Genomic DNA, 21,523 nt, shown 5'->3' on the forward strand with positions numbered 1-21,523 from the left:
AAAGTTATTCCATATTTTCAGATATTACCCTCAGTGCCAAAATTTTGTTTGCTAAGACTGCCATTACAATACCAGAGGTTGGAATGACTAAGTGACAGAAATTTATTTTCTCAGTTATGGAGGCTGCAAGTCCATTAAGGTGTTGACAGGGTTGTTTTCTATTTAAGTGTCTCTCCTTGGCTTGCAGATGGCTGCCTTCTTGCTGTGTCATCATGCAGGCTTTCTTCTGTACATGTGCTGGAGAGAGAAAGTGAGCTCTGGTATCTCTTACTCTTATAAGACACCAGCCCTATTGGATAAATACCTCATCCTATGCCACTGTTTAATCTTAATTACATCCTTATAAGCCCTATGTCCAAATACTGGAGAGTTAGGGGTTCCCAGCCTGAGATGCTTGCACTGGCACTTCCCATCCTGAGACGCTTGTATGCACCCTGACCATGGCCAGTGAGGGCTGGGTATCAAGGCTTAGGCTTCAGAGGTCAGACTCCAGGGAGAAGGCTGGGGTTGACTACCTTGAAGACAGTCTGAGGGGGGCTAGTACAGCACATTTGAGGAAGTCTAGGAAAAGGCTTGGCCTGCCAGAGAGGCAAGAGATCACTGTTTTTCAGTTTAGTTCAGTCACTCCGTTGTGTCTGACTCTTTGTGACCCCATGGATTGCAGCACACCAGGCTTCTCTGTCCACCACCAACACCTGGAGCTTGCTCAAACTCATATCCATTGTGTCGGTGATGCCATCCAACCATCTCATCTTCTGTCATCCTCTTCTCCTCCTGCTTTCAATCTTTCCCAGCATCAGGGTCTATTCTAATGAGTCGGCCATTCACATCAGGCAGCCAAAGTATTGGAGAAACATGCAGCAGATGAAGGAGCATGGTAAAAGCCCACCAGACCAAACAGATGAAGAGGAACTAGGCAGTCTACCTGAAAAAGAATTCAGAGTAATGATAGTAAAGATGATCCAAAGTCTTGGTTTAAAATGGAGACACTATGATGGGTTGAAGAGATACAAGACATGTTTAGCAAGGACCTAGAAACAACAGACAATCAGCAATGAACAACAAAATGACTGAAATAAAAAAATACATTAGAGGGAACTAATAGCAGAATGTGGCAGAAGAATGGTGAAGTGACCTGAAAGATAGAATGATGGAAATAACTGAAACAGAATAGAATAAAGAAAAAAGAATGAAAAAAAAAATGAGGATCGTCTCAGAGACCTCTGGGACAACATTAAGTACACCAATATTCAAATTATAGGGGTCCCAGAAAGAGAGAAAAAGGGTATGAGAAAATATTTGAGGAGATTATAGTTGAAAATTTATCTAACATAAGAAAGGAAACAGCCAGCTTAAGTCCAGGAAACCCAGAGAGTCCTATAAAGGGTATACCCAAGGAGACACATGCCAAGACACATATTAATCAAACTAACAAAAATTAAATGCAAAAATGTTAAAAACTAGCATACAAGGGAATGCCCATAAGGTTAATAGCTGATATTTCAGCAGAAACTATTCAAGTCAAAAGGGGTGTACTTAGAGTGATGAAATGAAAATGCCTACAACCAAGATTACCCAGCAAGGATTTTGTTTGGATTTGATGGAGAAGTCAAAAGCTTTACAGGCAATCAAAAATTAAGAGAATTCAGCACCACAAAACCAGCTTTACAACAAATGCTAGAGGAGCTTCTCTAGGTGGGACACATAATAGAAAAGACCTACAAAAACAAACACAATAAAGTAAATGCTAATAGGATCATACATATCAAGAATTCCGTAAACATAAATGGATTAAATGTTCCAACCAAAAGACACAGACTGGCTGAATGAATACAAAAACAAGACTCCTATATATGCTGTCTATAAGAGACCCATTTCAGAGCTAGGGACCCATGCAGACTGAAAGTGAGGGACTGGAAAAAGATATTCCATACAAACAGAAGTCAAAAAAGAGAGTAGCGATACTCAGATAAAACTGACTTTAAAGATCATTACAAAAGATATTGAAGGACACTACATAATGATCAAGGGATCAATACAAGAAGAAGATATAACAATTATATATGCACAGGATCGCCTCAAATGCTAGCAGGGGAATGCTAAAAGGGGAAATTGGCAGTAACACAACCATAATGGGGGACTTTAACACCCTACTCACACTAATGGACAGATCATCTAGACAGAAAATTAATAAGGAAACACAAGCCTTAAATGACACATTGGTCCGGAGAACCTAATTGGTGTTTTCAGTATATTCCATTCAAAAACTGTAGAATACATTTTTTTCTCAAGTACACATTGAACATTCTCCAAGATAGATTACATCTTGGGTCACAAACCAAGCCTTGGTAAATTTAAGAAAATTGAAATTGTATCAAGATTTTTTCCTGACCACAACAATAAAAGATTAGATATCAATGATAGGAGGGGAAAGACTGTAAAAAACACAAAAATATGGAGGCTAGACAATACACTACTAAATAATCCAGTGGTCACAAGAAATCAAAGAGGAAATTTAAAAAATACTGAGAAACAAAAGACAATGAAAACATTACAACTTAAAATGTAAGGGATGCAGTAAAAGCAGTGCTAAGAGGGAAGATTAAGCAATAAAAGTCTACTTCAGGAAATGAGAAAAATGTCAAATAGACAACCTAACTTTATACCTAAGTTCAGTTCAGTTCAGTCGCTCAGTCGTGTCCGACTCTTTGCGACCCCATGAATCGCAGCACACCAGGCCTCCCTGTCCATCACCATCTCCCGGAGTTCACTCAGACTCACGTCCATTGAGTTCGTGATGCCATCCAGCCATCTCATCCTCGGTCGTCCCCTTCTCCTCTTGCCCCCAATCCCTCCCAGCATCAGAGTCTTTTCCAATGAGTCAACTCTTCGCATGAGGTGGCCAAAGTACTGGAGCTTCAGCTTTAGCATCATTCCTTCCAAAGAAATCCCAGGGTTGATCTTCAGAATGGGCTGGTTGGATTTCCATGCAATCCAAGGGACTCTCAAGTCTTCTCCAACACCACAGTTCAAAAGCATCAATTCTTTGGTGTTCAGCCTTCTTCACAGTCCAACTCTCACATCCATACATGACCACAGGAAAAACAATAGCCTTGACTAGACAGACCTTAGTTGGCAAAGTAACGTCTCTGCTTTTGAATATGCTATCTAGGTTAATCATAACTTTTCTTCCAAGGAGTAAGCGTCTTTTCATTTCATGCAGTCACCATCTGCAGTGATTTTGGAGCCCCCCAAAATAAAGTCTGACACTGTTTCCACTGTTTCCCCATCTATTTCCCATTAAGTGATGGGACTGGATGCCATGATCTTCGTTTTCTGAATGTTGAGCTTTAAGCCAACTTCTTCGCTCTCCTCTTTCACTTTCATCAAGAGGCTCTTTAGCTCCTCTTCACTTTCTGCCATAAGGGTGGTGTCATCTGCATATCTGAGGTGATTGATATTTCTCCCGGCAATCTTGATTCCAGCTTGTGTTTCTTCCAGTCCAGCATTTCTCATGATGTACTCTGCATATAAGTTAACTAAGCAAGGTGACAATATACAGCCTTGACATACTCCTTTTCCTATTTGGAACCAGTCTGTTGTTCCATGTTCAGTTCTAACTGTTGCTTCCTGACCTGCATACACATTTCTCAAGAGGCAGGTTAGGTGGTCTGGTATTCCCATCTCTTGAAGAATTTTCCACAGTTTCTTGTGATCCACACAGTCAAAGGCTTTGGCATAGTCAATAAAGCAGAAACAGATGTTTTTCTGGAACTCTCTTGCTTTTTCCATGATCCAGCAGATGTTGGCAATTTGATCTCTGGTTCCTCTGCCTTCTCTAAAACCAGCTTGAACATCTGGAAGTTCACGGTTCACGTATTGCTGATGCCTGGCTTGGAGAATTTTGAGCATTACTTTACTAGCATGTGAGATGAGTGCAATTGTGAGGTAGTTTGAGCATTCTTTTACATTGCCTTTTTTTGGAATTGGAATGAAAACTGACCTTTTCCAGTCCTGTGGCCACTGCTGAGTTTTCCTAATTTGCTGGCATATTGAGTGCAGCACTTTCACAGCATCATCTTTCAGGATTTGAAATAGCTCCACTGGAATTCCATCACCTCCACTAGCTTTGTTCATAGTGATGCTTTCTAAGGCCCACTTGACTTCACATTCCAAGATGTCTGTCCCTAGATTAGTGATCACATCATCATCATTATCTGGGTCGTGAAGATCTTTTTTGTACAGTTCTTCCGTGTATTCTTGCCACCTCTTCTTAATATCTTCTGCTTCTGTTAGGTCCATACCATTTCTTTCCTTTATCAAGCCCATCTTTGCATGAAATGTTCCCTTGGTATCTCTAATTTTCTTGAAGAGATCTCTAGTCTTTCCTGTTCTGTTGTTTTTCTCTATTTCTTTGCATTGATCGCTGAAGAAGGCTTTCTTATCTCTTTTTGCTATTCTTTGTAGCTCTGCATTCAGATGCTTATATCTTTCCTTTTCTCCTTTGCTTTTTGCTTCTCTTCTTTTCACAGCTATTTGTAAGGCCTCCCCAGACAGCCGTTTTGCTTTTTTGCATTTCTTTTCCACGGTGATGGTCTTGATCCCTGTCTCCTGTACAGTGTCACAAACCTCATTCCATAGTTCATCAGGCACTCTATCTATCAGATCTAGGCCCTTAAATCTATTTCTCACTTCCACTGTATAGTCATAAGGGATTTGATTTAGGTCATACCTGAATGGTCTAGCGGTTTTCCCTACTTTCTTCAATTTGAGTCTGAATTTGGTAATAAGGAGTTCATGATCTGAGCCACAGTCAGCTCCTGGTCTTGTTTTTGTTGACTGTATAGAGCTTCTCCATCTCTGGCTGCAAAGAATATAATCAATCTGATTTCAGTGTTGACCATCTGGTGATGTCCACATGTAGAGTCTTCTCTTGTGTTGTTAGAAGAGGGTGTTTGCTATGACCAGTGCATTTTCTTGGCAAACTCTATTAGTCTTTGCCCTGCTTCATTCTGCATTCCAAGGCCAAATTTGCCTGTTACTCCAGGTGTTTCTTGACTTCCTACTTTTGCATTCCAGTCCCCTGTAATGAAAAGGACATCTTTTTTGGGTGTTAGTTCTAAAAGGTCTTGTAGGTCTTCATAGAACCGTTCAACTTCAGTTTCTTCAGCATTACTGGTTGGGGCATAGACTTGGATAACTGTGATATTGAATGGTTTGCCTTGGAGACGAACAGAGATCATTCTTTCGTTTTTGAGATTGCATCCAAGTACTGAATTTCGGACTCTTGTTTTCCATGATGGCTACTCCATTTCTTCTGAGGGATTCCTGCCCACAGTAGTAGATATAATGGTCATCTGAGTTCAATTCACCCATTCCAGTCCATTTTAGTTTGCTGATTCCTAGAATGTTGACGTTCACCCTTGCCATCTCTTGTTTGACCACTTCCAATTTGCCTTGATTCATGGACCTGACATTCCAGGTTCCTATGCAATATTGCTCTTTACAGCATCAGACCTTGCTTCTATCACCAGTTACATCCACAATTGGGTATTGTTTTTGCTTTGGCTCCATCCCTTCATTCTTTCTGGAGTTATTTCTCCACTGATCTCCAGTAGCATATTGGGCACCTAATGACCTGGGGAGTTGTTCTTTTGGTATCCTATCATTTTGCCTTTTCATACCGTTCATGGGGTTCTCAAGGCAAGAATACTGAAGTGGCTTGCCGTTCTCTTCTCCAGTGGACCACATTCTGTCAGACCTCTCCACCATGACCCGCCCATCTTGGGTTGCCCCACAGGCATGGCTTGGTTTCATTGAGTTAGACAAGGCTGTGGTCCTAGTGTGATTAGATTGACTAGTTTTCTGGGAGTATGGATTCAGTGTGTCTGCCCTCTGATGCCCTCTTGCAACACCTACCATCTTACTTGCGTTTCTCTTACCTTGGGTGTGGGATATCTCTTCATGGCTGTTCCAGCAAAGCACAGCCGCTGCTCCTTACCTTGGACGAAGGGTATCTCCTTACCACCGCCATTCCTGACCTTCAACAAAACCCTAAAGCAACTAGAAAGAGAAGAGCAAAGAACCCCCAAAGTTAGTATCAGGAAAGAAATCATAAATATCAGAGCAGAAATAAATGAAGAAATGAAGGAAATATGAACAAAGATCAATAAATCTAAAGACAGTTCTTTGAGATAATAAACAATATTGACAAACCATTAGCCAGACTCATTGAGGCAAAAAGGGAGAAGACAATAAAATTAGAAATGAAGTTACAACAGAAAAGACAGAAATACAAAGGATAGTAAGAGACTGAAAAGTGAAATTGGAGTTTCTCAGTCATGGCCAACTCTTTGTGACTCCATGGACTGCAGCCTCCCAGGCTCCTCCATCCATGGGATTTTCCAGGCACGAGTACTGGAGTGGGTTGCCATTGCCTTCTCCAGGGGATCTTCCCGACTTAGGGATTGGACCCAGGTCTCCTGCATTGCAGGCAGACGCTTTACCCTCTAAGCCACCAGGGAAGGCTTTAATAAGAGACTACTACAGGCAACTATATGCCAATAAAATAGACAACCTGGAGGAAATGGACAAATTCCCAGAAAATACAACCTTCTAAGACTGAACCAGGAAGAAATGGAAAACATGAACAGACCAATCACAAGCACTGAAATGGAAACTCTGATCAAACATCTTCCAGCAAACAAAAGTCCAGAGCCAGATGGCTTCACAGGCCAATTCTATCAAACATTTAGAGAAGAGATAACATCTATCCTGCTCAAACTGTTCCAAACAATTGCAGAGGTACAAACACTCCAAAACTCAGTCTGTGAGGCCAATATCGCTCTGATTCCAAAACCAGATAAAGATATCACAAAAAAAAATTACAGATCAGTTTCATCCATGATGAACATAGACGCAAAAATCCTCAACAAAATACTAGTGAACAGAAGCCAACAACACATTAAAAGGATCATTTACCATGATCAAATGGGGTTTATCCCAGGGATGTAAGGATACTTCAATATATGCAAATCAATCAATGTGATACCCCATATTAACAAACCGGAAAAAAAAAAAAAAAACATGGTCATCTCTATAGATGCAGAGAAAGCACAAGACTATTATTCAGTCTAATTTTGGAAGTCCTAACCACGGCAATCAGAAATGAAAAAGAAGTAAAAGGCATCCAGATTAGAAAAGAAGTAAGCCTCTCACTGTTTGCAGATGTACTTATACTATATGTAGAAAACCCTAAAGATGCCACCAGAAAATTACTAAAGCTAATTAATGAATTTAGTTAAGTCGCAGGATACAAATTTAATACACAGAAATCCCTTGCAATCCTATACACTAACAATGAAAAATCAGAAAAAGAAATTAAGGAAACAAGTTCATTTACCATTGCATCAAAAAGAATAAAATACCTCAGAATAAACCTACCTAAGGAAGCAAAAGACCTGTCTTCAGAAAACTATAAGATATTGATGAAAGAAATCAAAGATGACAAAAAGGTGGAGAGATATACCGTGTTCTTGGGTTAGAAGAATCAGTGTTGTCAAAATGACTACACTATCCAAAGCACTCTACAATACAAGTGCAATCCCTATCAAATTACCCATGGCATTTTTAAAGCAGAATTAGAACAAAAATTCTAATTAGAAAAAAATTAGAAAAAAATTCAAAATATGTAGGGAAACACAAAAGAACCCAAATAGCCAAGGTAATCTTGAGAAAGAAAAATTGTGCTGGAAGAATCAGGCTTCCTGCCCTCAGATTATACTACCAAGCTGCAGTAATCAAAATTATTTTGTACTGGCATAAAAACAGAAATAAATCAATGCAACAAGATAGAAAGCTCAGAGGTAAACCCACACACCTATGGTCACCTAATCTATGACAAAGGAGGCAAGCATATAAATGGGAAAAAACAAAAAGCAGTCTCTTAAATTAGAACATCCCCTAATACCATACAAAAAAGTAAGCTCAAAATGGATGAAAGATCTAAATTTAAGGCTGGATACTATGAAACTCTTAGAGGAAAACAGAGGCAGAACACTCTTTGATGTAAATCATAGCAAGATCTTTTTTTGACCCACCTCCTAGAGTAATGAAAATAAAAGCAAATGGGACTTAATTAAACTTAAAAGCCTTTATACAGCAAAGGAGACTGTAAACAAAATGAAAAGACAACTCTCAGAATGGGAGAAAATATTTGCAAATGAAGCAACCGACAAGGGATTAATCTCCAAAAGAGAACAAATAACTCATGCAGCTCAATATAAAAAATACAACCCAATCAAAAAATGGGCAAAAGATCTAAAGAGCTATTTCTCCAAAGGTATACAGATGGTCTAAAAACACACAAAAAGATGCTCAACATCACAAATTATTAGAGAAATTCTAACTAAAACTACAATGACATACCACCTCACACCACCCAGAATAACCATTATTAAAATGTCTACAAATAGCAACTTCTGGAGGTGGTGTGGAGAAAAGGGAACCTTCCTATAGTGTAGGTGGGAATGTGAGTTAGTGCAGCCACTGTGGAAAACTGTATGCCTTAACAAAGTAGAAAATACTTAATCCAAGGCCAGCAGATGGGAAAAATAATAAATAATACAGCATACATAAACAAAACAGAAAAACAATAATAAAAGTCGATGAAACCAAGAGTTGGTTCTGAGAAAATATCAACAGGTACCTCAAGATTGTGACACAAGAGACTCCCGAATTTCCCTCCTTCCATGGATGCACTGAATTTACAGCTACACACGGATCAGTTCCCTCTGAGAGAAGGTTAGAAATTGCTTGAGTGACTCCTACACATTGGGAACTGAGAAAATACCCACATGAAAATGTATAGTGAAGGGTGAGACACTTCCTATAAACCCCACCCCAGAATAATGCCTTATAATCTTTCTGAAACCATCAATTCCCAGCCCCTTCTTGATCAGTAAAGTGTTTGGGCACATTTCTAATGCCCCAGATTTTAAGCCTGTCACCTGAGGGATGGACCCTCAAATCATCTAGCTCTGAGAACCAAAGGGCTTCCATTCACAAGTCCCATGGTGTTATAGCAAAGAAGCAATTGTTATTAGGTGCTTGAGCACTCCCTGTGGCTATTTCCTCAAGCTTAGGGCAGAGGGAGTAGATTGCATTTGAGCTGAATCCTCCCTGGAGCCACAAAGAGCCAGTGGGTACTTACCCTGCCCTCTCCCTCCATCTTGCTCCAACAATGAAACCAAATCCTGCATGTCCCTGGAAGGAACTTTCTACACGTTTACAATCCTGACTTTTAAAACTGCCACTTGAGGGATAGACTCCAAAATAACCTACCTCTGAAAGCCAATGGAGTTTACATTCATGAATCCTACAGTACTATAGCAAAGAAACAGTTTTTGAAAGGATGCTTGAAGACTCCCTGTAGTTTATATACCCAGGCCCAGCATGGAGGGAGAAAACAAAAATGTGCATCTCCCAGTTAGTCCCTGGAAAGAATTTGTGTATTTTTCTAGCTGCTGCCGTGGTTCTGGCTTCTAGTCAGTCTGCATGTAGGAGCTGACTGGGATCCTCTTGTAAGCCTGGTAAAGCTGGTGGGCTCTCTCCCCCAGCTCCAACAGTAAGACCAAGTGTTCATTTTCACTCCTGAAAGCTGGTCCAGACATCTCACACCCCGATTTTCAACTACCACCCAAGGGACTAGCCCCCAAATCATGTACCTTTGGGAGCTGACAGGGCTCATCATTCATGAGTCCCTGGGACAACTAAAAACAAAGGCTATTTTATTTGGACACAAAAGCACTTGCAGCAACCGTTTCCCCTGATTCAGCAAAAACTAAAGTGAAAGTGAAAGTGAAGTTACTCAGCCGTGTCCGACTCTTTGCAACCCTATGGATTGTAGCCTACCAGGCTCCTCAGTCCATGGAATTTTCCAGGCAAGAGTACTGGAGTGGGTTGCCATTTCCTTCTTAAAAACAAAGGCTATTTTATTTGGACACAAAAGCACTTGCAGCAACCATTTCCCCTGATTCAGCAAAAAGTAAGTAAGCAAAAATGCCCAGCTCCTGGATTCTTCTTGATAGAGGATAGACTGCATATCTAATGCCCTGATTTTCCCAGTTCCTGCCTGATAATTGGGCTTCCAATTAACCTGCATCGGGGAGTTAAAGGGTCTAGAAGCCTAAATAGGCATAAGAAGGTTTCCCATATCTTTGGGGACACTGATAAGTATTGGCACACCCTTAACTATAGGAAGCCACCAAGGAAAAAGACAGGATTTGATCATAAAACTTTTAGAGACAATCAGGAGCTCAGGCCAGGCTGATTATGGAGGTTCATCTATATAAGGCCAATGTGTCAATACTGGGAAAAGTGGCTGTTTTATACAGAAACCAACACAGAAAATCAAGAAAAGTAAAGAAATGAGGATGTTTCAAACAAAATAACAAATCTCTAGGAACTTACCTTAATGAAGTAGACGTAAGTGTTTTACCCAATAGAGAGTTCAAAATAATGGTAATAAAGATGCTTATTGAGGTCAGGAGAATAATGCATGAACAAGGTACAAATTTCAACAAAAAGACAGAAAATGTTTTTAAAAACTACCAAACATAAATCATAGACATGAAAAACACAATAAATGAAGAACTCAACAGAGATGTTCATAAGTAGACCAGATCAAGTGGAAGAAAGAATCAGACAAGGGAGTGGAAATCATCCAGTCAAAAGAGTGAAAAGAAAGAATGGAAGAAAGCAAAGATAAGTTAAGGGTCACCGCTTAGTGAACCAATGTAGGTATTCTAGGTCTTCAAGAAAGAAAAAGAGAAAGGGCAGAAGGCATATTCAAAGAAATAGTGCCCGAAAACTTCCTTAATATGGAAAAAGAAAGATATCCAGATTAACAAAGTCCATAAAACGTATAACAAGATTAATTCAAAGAGATCTACCCAGAGACACACTATAATGAAATTATCAAAAGTTAAAGATAGAATCTTAAAACCAACAAGAGGAAAGTGACTTTATACAGGGAATCCTCTTTAAGCCTATTAGCAGATTTTTCAGTAGGAATGTTACAGGCCATTGGGAATGGGATGATTAAAAAAAAAAAAAAAAAACTGCTAAGAATACTCTACCCAGTAAACTTGTGCTTCAGAGTTGGAGAGACAGAGAATTTTCATAAACAGACAAAAGCTGAAGGAGCTTATATGAAAGTTGTTAAAGGGAATTATTTATTCTGAAATGAAAGCAAAAGCATGAAGGACTTATATGAAAGTTGTTAAAGGGAATTATTTATTCTGAAATGAAAGCATGTAAGTTAGGAATATGAAAGCATATGAAAGTATAAAGCTTATGGGCAAATAAATAGTTAAATTCAGAATGATATTGTGATGGTGATGGTTAAATTTCTTAAAACTTTAAAGGTTAAAATATAAGAAGAACTCTAACTGCAATACTTTGTTAATAAATATACAATATAAAAAGATGTAAATTGTGACATCAAAAGCATAAAATGAATAGAGTGTAAAAATGTAGATCTTTTTTATGTATTAATTTTCAAAATTAAGCTTATCATCTTAGCCTGTCATGAATATAAGATGTTGTATGTAAGCCTCATGATAACAAAGAATCAAAACCTTTAGTAGATACCCAAAAGATAGGGACAGAATCAAGGCATACCACAACAAAATCATCAATTCACAAAGGAAGACAGCAATAGAAGAGTAAAAGAATTACAAAAACCCAGAAGCAATTAAAATAATGGCCTAAGCCCTTACCTATCAGTAATTCCTCTGTATGTAAATGGATTAAATTCTTCCATTAAAAAATGTAGAGTTGTTTTATGAATTAAAAAACAAGACCCAACTATATACTGACAACAAGAGACTCACTTCAACTTTAATAACAGTAAAGGAATGGAAAAAGATACACTATTGTAATGAGAAATAAAAGAAAGCAGCGATAGCTACAATTACATAGATTTGATAGCTATAATTATAGAGACTTGAAGTCAAACACTGTAACAAGAGACAAAGTCATTACATAATGATAAAGAATAAATTTACAAAGAGGACATATTAATAGAATTTTTATTCATCCAACATCAGTCAGTTCAGTTCAGTTCAGTTGCTCAGTCATGTCCGACTCTGCGACCCCATGAATCGCAGCACGCAGGCCTCCCTGTCCATCATCAGAGTACCTTAAATATAGAAAGCAAATATTATTTCCTGACTTAAAGCAGGAAATAGGCAGCGATATAATACCATGGAACTTCAATACCCAACTTTCAACAGTGGACAGAACATCCCCAAAGAAAACCAATAAGGAAATATTGGACTTAAACTACACATCAGATCAGATGAACCTAACAGACATATGCAGAACATTTCATCCAATACCCCTGGAATACACATTCTTCTCAAGCATACATAGAATACTCACCATGGTAGATAATGTGTTAGGTCACAAAACAAGTCTTAACAAATTTAATATAATTGAAATTACTCGTTCTTTTCCAACCACAATGATATGACAATCCGTAACAGTAGGAAAGCCAGACATATCACAGGTGTTTTTGTTGTTTAGTTGCTAAGTCATGTCCAACTCTTGTGACCACATGAACTGTAGCCTGGCAGGCTCCTCTGTTCATGAGATTTCTCAGGCAATAATAACTGGAGTTCATTGCCATTTCCTTCTCCAGGGGATATTCCTGACTCAGGAATCAAATCCATGTCTCCTACATTGTAGGTGCATTCTTTACTGCTGAACCACTAGGGAAGCCCATCACAAATACATGGAGATTAAGAAAACATGTTCCTGAATGACAAAAGGGTTAAAAGAGAAATCAAAAGGAAATTGGAAAGATATTTTGAGACAAATAAAAAACAACATACTAAAACTTATGAGAAGTTCTAGAAAGCAAGTTTATAATGATAATAGTATACATTAAGAAAAAAGAAAGCTCTCAAATAAGCAACCTAACAACAACAACTAAGAACATCAAGGAACTAAACAATGAATTAAGCTGAATGTTATCAGAAAGAAGGAAATAAAAATTAGGGCAGCTATAAATAAAAAAAAAGGACTAAAAATACAAAAGGAAAGACTACTGAAACTAAGAGCTGTTTTTTTTTTAATTACAGTATGTATATTGGCTTTTCAGACATAAATCTATTGCATATTAACAGACTACAATATTGTATAAACATATCTTTAATATGCACTGGGGAACCCAAAAATTCATGTGGAGTGTTTTGTTGCGATACTCACTTTATTTTTGTTGTCTGGAACCACACCTGCAATATCTCCAAGGTATGCCTGTACACAATGGAATATTATTCAACCTTTAAAACAGCAGTGCCCAATCTTTTTGGCACCAATTTTGTGGAAGACAATTTTTTCACAGGCTGAGTCAGGGATGGTTTCAGGATGATTTAAACACATAACATTTATTGTGCACTTTATTTCTATTGTTACATATAATGAAATAATTATACAATTTACCATAACGTAGAATCAGTGGGAGCCCTGAGCTTGTTCCCCTGCAGCTAGATGATCCTATCTGGCGGTGATGGGAGACAGAGACACCTGAAAGTGTGTTGCTTATGTCCAGTCTACTCCACGATCTTGTTTTGGTCAGAAAGCCCTGCGTCACAAAGATAGGATGTTGGAAATGGAAGCAGACTTTTCAGTGCTTTTGTGGCAATCTCAGTATATTCTGCCTTGACTTTAATTCAAAATGTATAGAGATTTGAAGTTGTCTCAAACAGCTTCTCCCCACTCTGGGTTGGCAGTTTATTTGAAAAAAGCACCCCAGTTATCTCATTGTCTTCCTTGTCCATTATTTTTCTTAACAAGTTACAAAAAACTGGGGAGAGGGTATGAATTAACTTTGCACACTGACATACTTGCAGAGGACTCCTGAATAATGATGATTCAAAAGCTCCTAGGTTAAGATGCATAGAGTCGGACAGGATTGAAGCGACTTAGCAGCAGCAGCAAGCTTCCATTTGTAGAAGGTGATGGCACCCCACTCCAGTACTCTTGCCTGGAAAATCCCATGGATGGAGGAGCCTGGTGGGCTGCAGTGCATGGGGTCACGAAGAGTCAGACATGACTGAGCGACTTCACTTTCACTTTTCACTTTCATGCATTGGAGAAGGAAATGGCAACCCACTCCAGTGTTCTTGCCTGGAGAATCCCAGGGACAGGGGAGCCTGGTGGGCTGCCATCTATGGGGTCGCACAGAGTCGGACATGACTGAAGCGACTTAGCAGCAGCAGCAGCAGCAGTAGCAGCAGGTTTACTCCTGAATCAGGCAAAGAGCAAAGAACAACATAAGAAGGAATTTTGTTAACAGCAATCTTATAATACAATATTGATTATGACAGTCCAGTGGTTACAATTACATGCATGATAAATCACTAAAATTACCCAGTTGCTTATACAATGGAGGTATCAGTGCAAGGAGTCATCTGAAGAGTGAAAACCAGAATTGGTAAGGCTTCTCTGGCAGTGTGATTCTGACACCAGTGGCTCCTGGCTCAGTCACCCTCACTTTGAGTCCTGGTCTTCTGTTTCATCTAAGAGGGCAGAGCAAATCCCCAGCTTTTTCAGTTCTTCCACCAGCTCCCCGGTTCTAGTACATCTGCAGAAGAATGTCACCACCTCCCCCATGAACTTGCAGTTGAGGTACACTTGTGGGATGGTGGGCTGGTTGGAATAGTCTTTAATGCCTTGTGGGAGCTGGGGGTTATCTAGCACATTGTAGGTTGTGGGATCTGTACCATGGCATTGCTGAAGCAGCACTGGGGCTGCTCTGGCATCCCCTTGAGGAAGACCACCACCTTGTCCTTCCCCAATGTGTCCAGGTGCTCCGATGAGCTGCTGCCACCTAAGCTCAGCACCTGCACACCTGGGGCCCTACAGGCCATCATCCACACTGTGCCCCCAGAGAAGCAGAGACCTGCTTGGCTCAGGGATCCTCTCACCCCTACATGCTGGCCAGAGCCCTTAACTGCTCCAGACATACTTTTAAGGCCACTGTCGTTTGTGATCTCAAGCAACTAATCCTCTCCTAGAATGGCCAAAGTCAGTTCACCTGGTTTATTCACAAGTGGGCTGCAGATCCATTCCTTCCCAGTTTGGGGATCATCTCTGGTTTGGAAATAATGCTCAAACCCTTTTGAAAGCTGAGATAGGTGATCACGCACCATTTGGGAGAAAGAAGCCCTGGCTCAATCTCTTTCAAAATCTCTGCTAATGTTTGAAACGTTAAAAAAAACAACCAAAAACAAAACCCAAACTTTTCACCCCCATAACTGCTGTTTAACTTTGAATGCAGCCACTTTATCTGCTGACTTGAACAAGTTGTCATGCTCCCCTGAAGGGACAGATTGAGTTCATTGAGCAGGTTGAATATGTCACACAAGTGAGCAAGTTTTGTCATCCATTCTGTGTCAGTGAAATATGCTGCCAGTGGTGACCATTTTTCTAAAAGAATTATTTGGAGAAGCTCTCATAACTCAAAAACTCTAGCCAGTGATATACCTTTAGAAAACCATCTCACATTTGTGTTTAAGAGAAGACGTGCTCTGTGTCCGTCTCCTCACAGAGGTATGTGATGTGAGTTAAGAGCATGTATTTTAATATGGTTAATAATTTTAATCACATCCTGAAAAACATTGTTAAGTTCAGGTGACGTTTTTCAGCTAGACAGTATTTATGCATGACACAATGCGTAGGCTCACATTAAGAAGTGACCTTTTTGGCCGGAGTAGTGAAACCAGAAAGCCATCACCGCAGTAGTCACGGCAGCTACTCTGTCTGTGCCTGCATGCATAAGTGCTTAGTCGCTCAGTTGTGTCCAGCTCTTTGCAATCCCATGGGCCCTAGCCTGCCAGGCTTCTCTATCCATGGGAATCCCAGGCAAGAATACTGGAGTGGGTTGCCGTTTTCTACTCCGTCTGTCTGCAAATACAGACACAAAATGACCAATTCAGTTTTCCTATTACATAATCAATCAAAGACTTGAATAGTTCTGCAGCTGTGGTGTTCATTTGCAACTAAAGGGAGCATAACATATCCTCATGCACATTCTCCTGAGTGACTGCACAAAAACAAGTGTTCTTGCCTAGCTGTCAACATCGGTAGACTTGTTAACCTGGGTTGTATACCACAGTGACTCATTAACTCTAACAACTGTACCACAATATCCTCTGCTATTTCATCAATTCATCTAGTTATGGTGCTAAATGAAGAGGAATATATGCCACGTTTTGAACTGCAGCCTCTCCTCAAAGTTCATGACAAATGTCCCTAGCAGCAGGCATGATCAGCTCTTCACCAATAGTAAAGGACCTCATAGTTTTAGCCACTAAGAATGATGCTCTCAGTGAAGCACCACGTGATGAAGTGGTGGCCTTCAATAATTGCTTCTGTTCTTCATGCTCACATTTTTTTTTCTTTTGAAAAACTCCAAAGCCTTGTCTTTTAATGCAGAGTACTCGGTCTCCATGTGGCAAAGCAATTTTGACGGTTTCATAGCTTCTTTGGATAGCCGGCCACTACATATTATACAAAGCAGGCTTGAAGAATTTGGACTGCCTGTTGCAATGAACCTGTAATTTAAGTAGGACTCTTGGTATTTTCTTTTAAATGTAGCTTTCTTTTTGTTGGCAGTCCTATTCTCTTTTTGCCACCTCATCATTGGATCTTCCCCCTTCAAAGAATCTCCCCAGCAAATTTGTTTTCTTCTCATTTTGGCTAGGGTTAGCTTCAGGGCTTAAAAACCTATGACTGAGACAAGTGCACAGTGTGGGAAAGAGGCACAGACAGAAGTGGTAAATAAAATAATAGGTGGGATCCACATGAACTAAAATAAGTGTCGGATTCTGACTGAAACCTACCGCCAGATGCAGCTGTATAACTGAAGTACATCAACTCATTTGCCACAGATTAATTGTCCCTTGCTGCTCACTAATAGGGTTTTGGCATGAGTCTGCAAGCAATTGATTTATTATGGCCTCTGCGCAGTCAAACCTCTCTGCTAATGATAGTCTGTGTTTGTAGTTGCTCCCCAGCACTAGCATCACCGACTCTGATCATCAGGTATTAGCTTCTCATAAGGAGCATGCAATGTAGATCCTACGCATGTGCAGTTCACAGTAGGGGTCTCACTCCTATGGGAATCTAATGCCGCCACTGGTTGGACAGGAGGCAGAGCTCAGGCAGTAATGTGAACAATGAGCAGCAACTATAAAAACTAATAAAGTTTCTCACTCACCTGCCGCTCACCTCCCACTATGCGACTTGGTTCTTAACAGGCCACAGACTGTCTGGTTTGTGGCCTGGGGGTGTGAACCCCTGCTTTAAAAAGAAGAAAATCCTGCTATTTGTGACAGCATGGATGAAACTGACAGATTATATTAAGTGAAATAAGCCAGATAAAGACAAATACAAATACTGCATGATATCACTTTAATATGGAATACAAAACAGTCATTGAAGTGGGGTGCAGGATGGTAGGTGACAGGAGATAGGGGGTGGCAATATGGGCAGGTATTGATCAAGGAGTACAGTTTCAGGAAAAAAGAATAGGTTCTGAAAATCTATTGTACAATGATATAGTAAACAACTCTGTACTGTATACTTATAATTTTCTAAGACAGTAGATCTTTAGTGTTCACACCAAAAATAAAGAAAACGGTGACTATATGAGATTAATTGGCTTGATAATGTGGTCCACTGGAGAAGGGAATGGCAAACCACTTCAGTATTCTTGCCTTGAGAACCCCATGAACAGTATGAAAAGGCAAAATGATAGGATACTGAAAGAGGAACTCCCCAGGTAAGTAGGTGCCCAATATGCTACTGGAGGTCAGTGGAGAGATAAATCCAGAAAGAATGAAGGGATGGAGCCAAAGCAAAAACAATACCCAGCTGTGGGCATCACTTACTCGATGGACGCGAGTCTGAGTGAACTCCGGGAGTTGGTGATGGACAGGGAGGCCTGGCATGCTGCGATTCATGGGGTCGCAAAGAGTTGGACACGACTGAGTGACTGAACTGAACTGATGGCAATTATTTTAAAAATGTATGTGTACATCAAAACATCAAGTTGTGTGTCTTAGATATATATTTTTATTTGTCTATTATACCTCACTAAAGATAGGAAGAAAAAAGAAATGAGGTACTGATTTATCCTGTAATATGTATGAACACTGAAAATTATGCTGGGAAAGAAGTCAGACATAAATGGTCACATACTATGTAATTACATTTATCGATATATGAAACATCCAAATAGATGTATCTGCACAGACAGAAAACAGATGGTGATTACCCAGATGTTAGGTGAAAGAAGGAACAGAGTGTAACTGCTCCATGAGCAGGCTTCCTCTAAGGCGATAAAATGGGTTTGAACTAGAAAAAAGTAAGGATTATACAACACTGTGAATGCGCTTGAAGCCATTTAACAAGTTAAAATGATTGATTTATCTCAGTCAAATAATAAACCCTCTCCTCAATTTACTTTTAGTTAGTTTACTGTGTCAGTGCAAGTTTTAATATGAATTATATCTTTAAACAAAAAAACAGCCTCATTTCACTCCAGATAGAAGATGGCAGAGTAGGAGGATGTGGAGTTTGTCTCCTCACAACTATAGCATGAATGCATCGGAGCAATTCTCACAGAGCACCTATTAGGTGCTAGAGTGGGGGAACCTCAAACACCTAAGGGAATGGGAGGAATCCCTGCACAACCAGGTAGGATGTGGGGGGAGGGTGTGGGTAAAGAGGGGGAAGAAAAGTGGAGGCAAGACGGGATTGGTGCCCCTGAGTGGTGCTGGGGAGGAAGAGAGGCTCCCACACCCAGAGGGGCCTTCTCACAGCAAGGGGGTCAGCAGGGAGGGAGAGGGACTCTGGCGGAGTTGTGGGGATCAGAGCAGAACATGGAAAGTGGTTCCCCTCGACTGCTAACCCTAACCCTAACCCTCGACTGCTCAGGCCCCAGTGAGACTGCTAGGGTCCTGGGCCTGAGCCCCATCCCGTCAGGGCCTCTTCTGGCCCTGAGTGAGAAAACCCACTCAGAGACCAAGGACCTGGCCAGCACTCCTATCCCAGGGGTGTTATCACCACCATGCGTGGTCTTGGAGGGGTCACACTGAATGCCTACCACTTGCTCAATATCGTATTTGATTTTACAGAGAAATAATAGTCACATTAACATCCCTATTGCAGAAGGTATTCTTGTGACTTTGATAGTGAGCTTGCATTTAAAGAGTGTTTTTAAAGTAAATCTTCCCAAATGTGATTATGAATATGTGAATGTTTTTGGTCTTTTACATTCAATAATATGAAACTACTATGACTTAAATAGTATGATTAAGGTAGGAAAATATATTTCCTTTCTCCCTAAAAATGTGTCAGAATAATTTGGGTTATAAAAGCCCAGAATCATAAAGGCTGATGGTAAAAAACATGTGATTGGGATATCTCTAATAAGGTACTTTCTGAAATATTTTTCTTTCTTCTTTATGCAGATTTTTTAAAAAAATCTTACCACCATGAGAAAAAATTTTATTCATGAAAATCTCAAGCTGTACAAAACGCAGGCACTCCACTCAGGTGCAACAAACATGAATATGATACTAAGAAACTCTAGTCTTTTCCATAAATCGAGTAAGATACCTGTTTGACAGAGCACAGTAATCCTTAAAGCCACAATCCCCAACTTTCAATATGGTCCTGTGTATTTCTAAATAAGCTAGGCTAGAATGAGCTATAGTTTTGTGTTTAAGAATACAGAGATACGTAGTTGACAATTACATGAAATACGCAAAAGCTTAAATGAAACATTTCACATAGGTAAAATACTGATGTCTTACCTACTGAAGTATTTTAAGCTACAGAGAGGCTTGCTAACTATAATAGGGCTCATTGAAATCAGATTATTCAGAAATGATCAGGGCCCTGCTGCTGCTGCTGCTGCAGTCACTTCAGTCGTGTCCGACTCTGTGTGACCCCATATACGGCAGCCCACCAGGCTCCCCTGGCCCTGGGATTCTCCAGGCAAGAACACTGGAGTGGGTTACCATTTCCTTCTCCAATGCATGAAAGTGAAAAGTGAAAGGGAAGTCGCTCAGTCGTGTCTGACTCTTTGCAACCCCATCGACTGCAGCCCACCAGGCTCCTCCATCCATGGGATTTTGCAGGCAAGAGTACTGGAGTGGGGTGCCATCGCCTTCTCCGGATCAGGGCCCTGCCTGCCCTCAAATGCATGTGTAGGAGAGATGCTCTCAGTTCAAGCCAGGCTCTCTGTGCCCTGAAATATGGCTAAAGTTGCACAGTGCTATGAAGACAACTTATGAGGAGAGGAGTGTGTGCAAGAAAGCCATGGAGCGTGGCTCTTAGGGACGATCACATTACAGGGGCCAAATAGTTTGGATTTGGCCTGGTCCCCAGTCCTGAGCAAGTTTGGAAACATCACAGAGTCTCTCAAATAATATGTTGTTAAGAAGTCTTTAAATTCTTATTTTATGTTTATTTTTAATTGGAGGATAATTGCTTTACAATATTATGTTGGCTTCTGTTATACAGAGTGAAGTAAGTCAAAAAGAGCAAAACAAATCTCACATGTTAGCACATATATATGGAATATATAACATAGAAAAATTATACCAGTGAACCAAGGGGCTGGAATAGAGATGAGATACAGAGAACAGACTTTGGACACAGTGGGGTAAGGAGAGGGTGGGGCATATTGGGAGAGTAGCACTGACATATTTACACTACCATTTGTAAAATAGCCAGTGGGAGGTTGCTCTGTAGGCACAGGGAGCGCAACCTGGTGCTCTGTGAAGTCTTTAAATTCTATACCAGCTCTGTAATTCTTTATTTACATTGTTTAATCAGTTTGCCACAATTTATTGTGTGACCTTTTGCAATCCTCATTAGGTTTCAGCAGCTTTGAACTTTTCACTTACCTTGACATCAGAGCTCTACAAAGTTGTCTAATTAATGAAAAAGTCCATATAGAATGATAGCAAGTATCTTAAGAGACTGCCTTTCTATCTTAATGTTATTCATCAATTATTAAACTTATCTACCTGTGGTTAACCTTATCAACGGTTAGCAAATATTATTTAGCAGAAAGTAACTGTAAAGAAGGCTGAGCGCTGAAGAATTGATGCTTTTGAACTGTAGTGTTGGAGAAGACTCTTGAGAGTCCCTTGGACTGCAAGGAGATCCAACCAGTCCATTCTGAAGGAGATCAACCCTAGGATTTCTTTGGAAGGAATGATGCTAAAGATGAAGCTCCAGTACTTTGGCCACCTCATGCAAAGAGTTGACTCATTGGAAAAGACTCTGATGCTGGGAGGGATTGGGGGCAGGAGGAGAAGGGGACGGCCGAGGATAAGATGGCTGGATGGCATCACTGACTCAGTGGACGTGAGTCTGAGTGAGCTCTGGGAGACGGTGATGGACAAGGAGGCCTGGCATGCTGCGATTCATGGGGTCG

General features: G+C 40.2%; 1 pseudogene; it reads right to left on the reverse strand.

Annotated features, from left to right (window-relative positions):
* On the reverse strand, positions 14,426–15,064 carry LOC102168259 (annotated as a pseudogene).

The sequence above is a fragment of the Capra hircus genome, chromosome 8 (genome assembly GCF_001704415.2).
Source record: "Capra hircus breed San Clemente chromosome 8, ASM170441v1, whole genome shotgun sequence".
NCBI classification, from domain to species: domain Eukaryota; kingdom Metazoa; phylum Chordata; class Mammalia; order Artiodactyla; family Bovidae; genus Capra; species Capra hircus.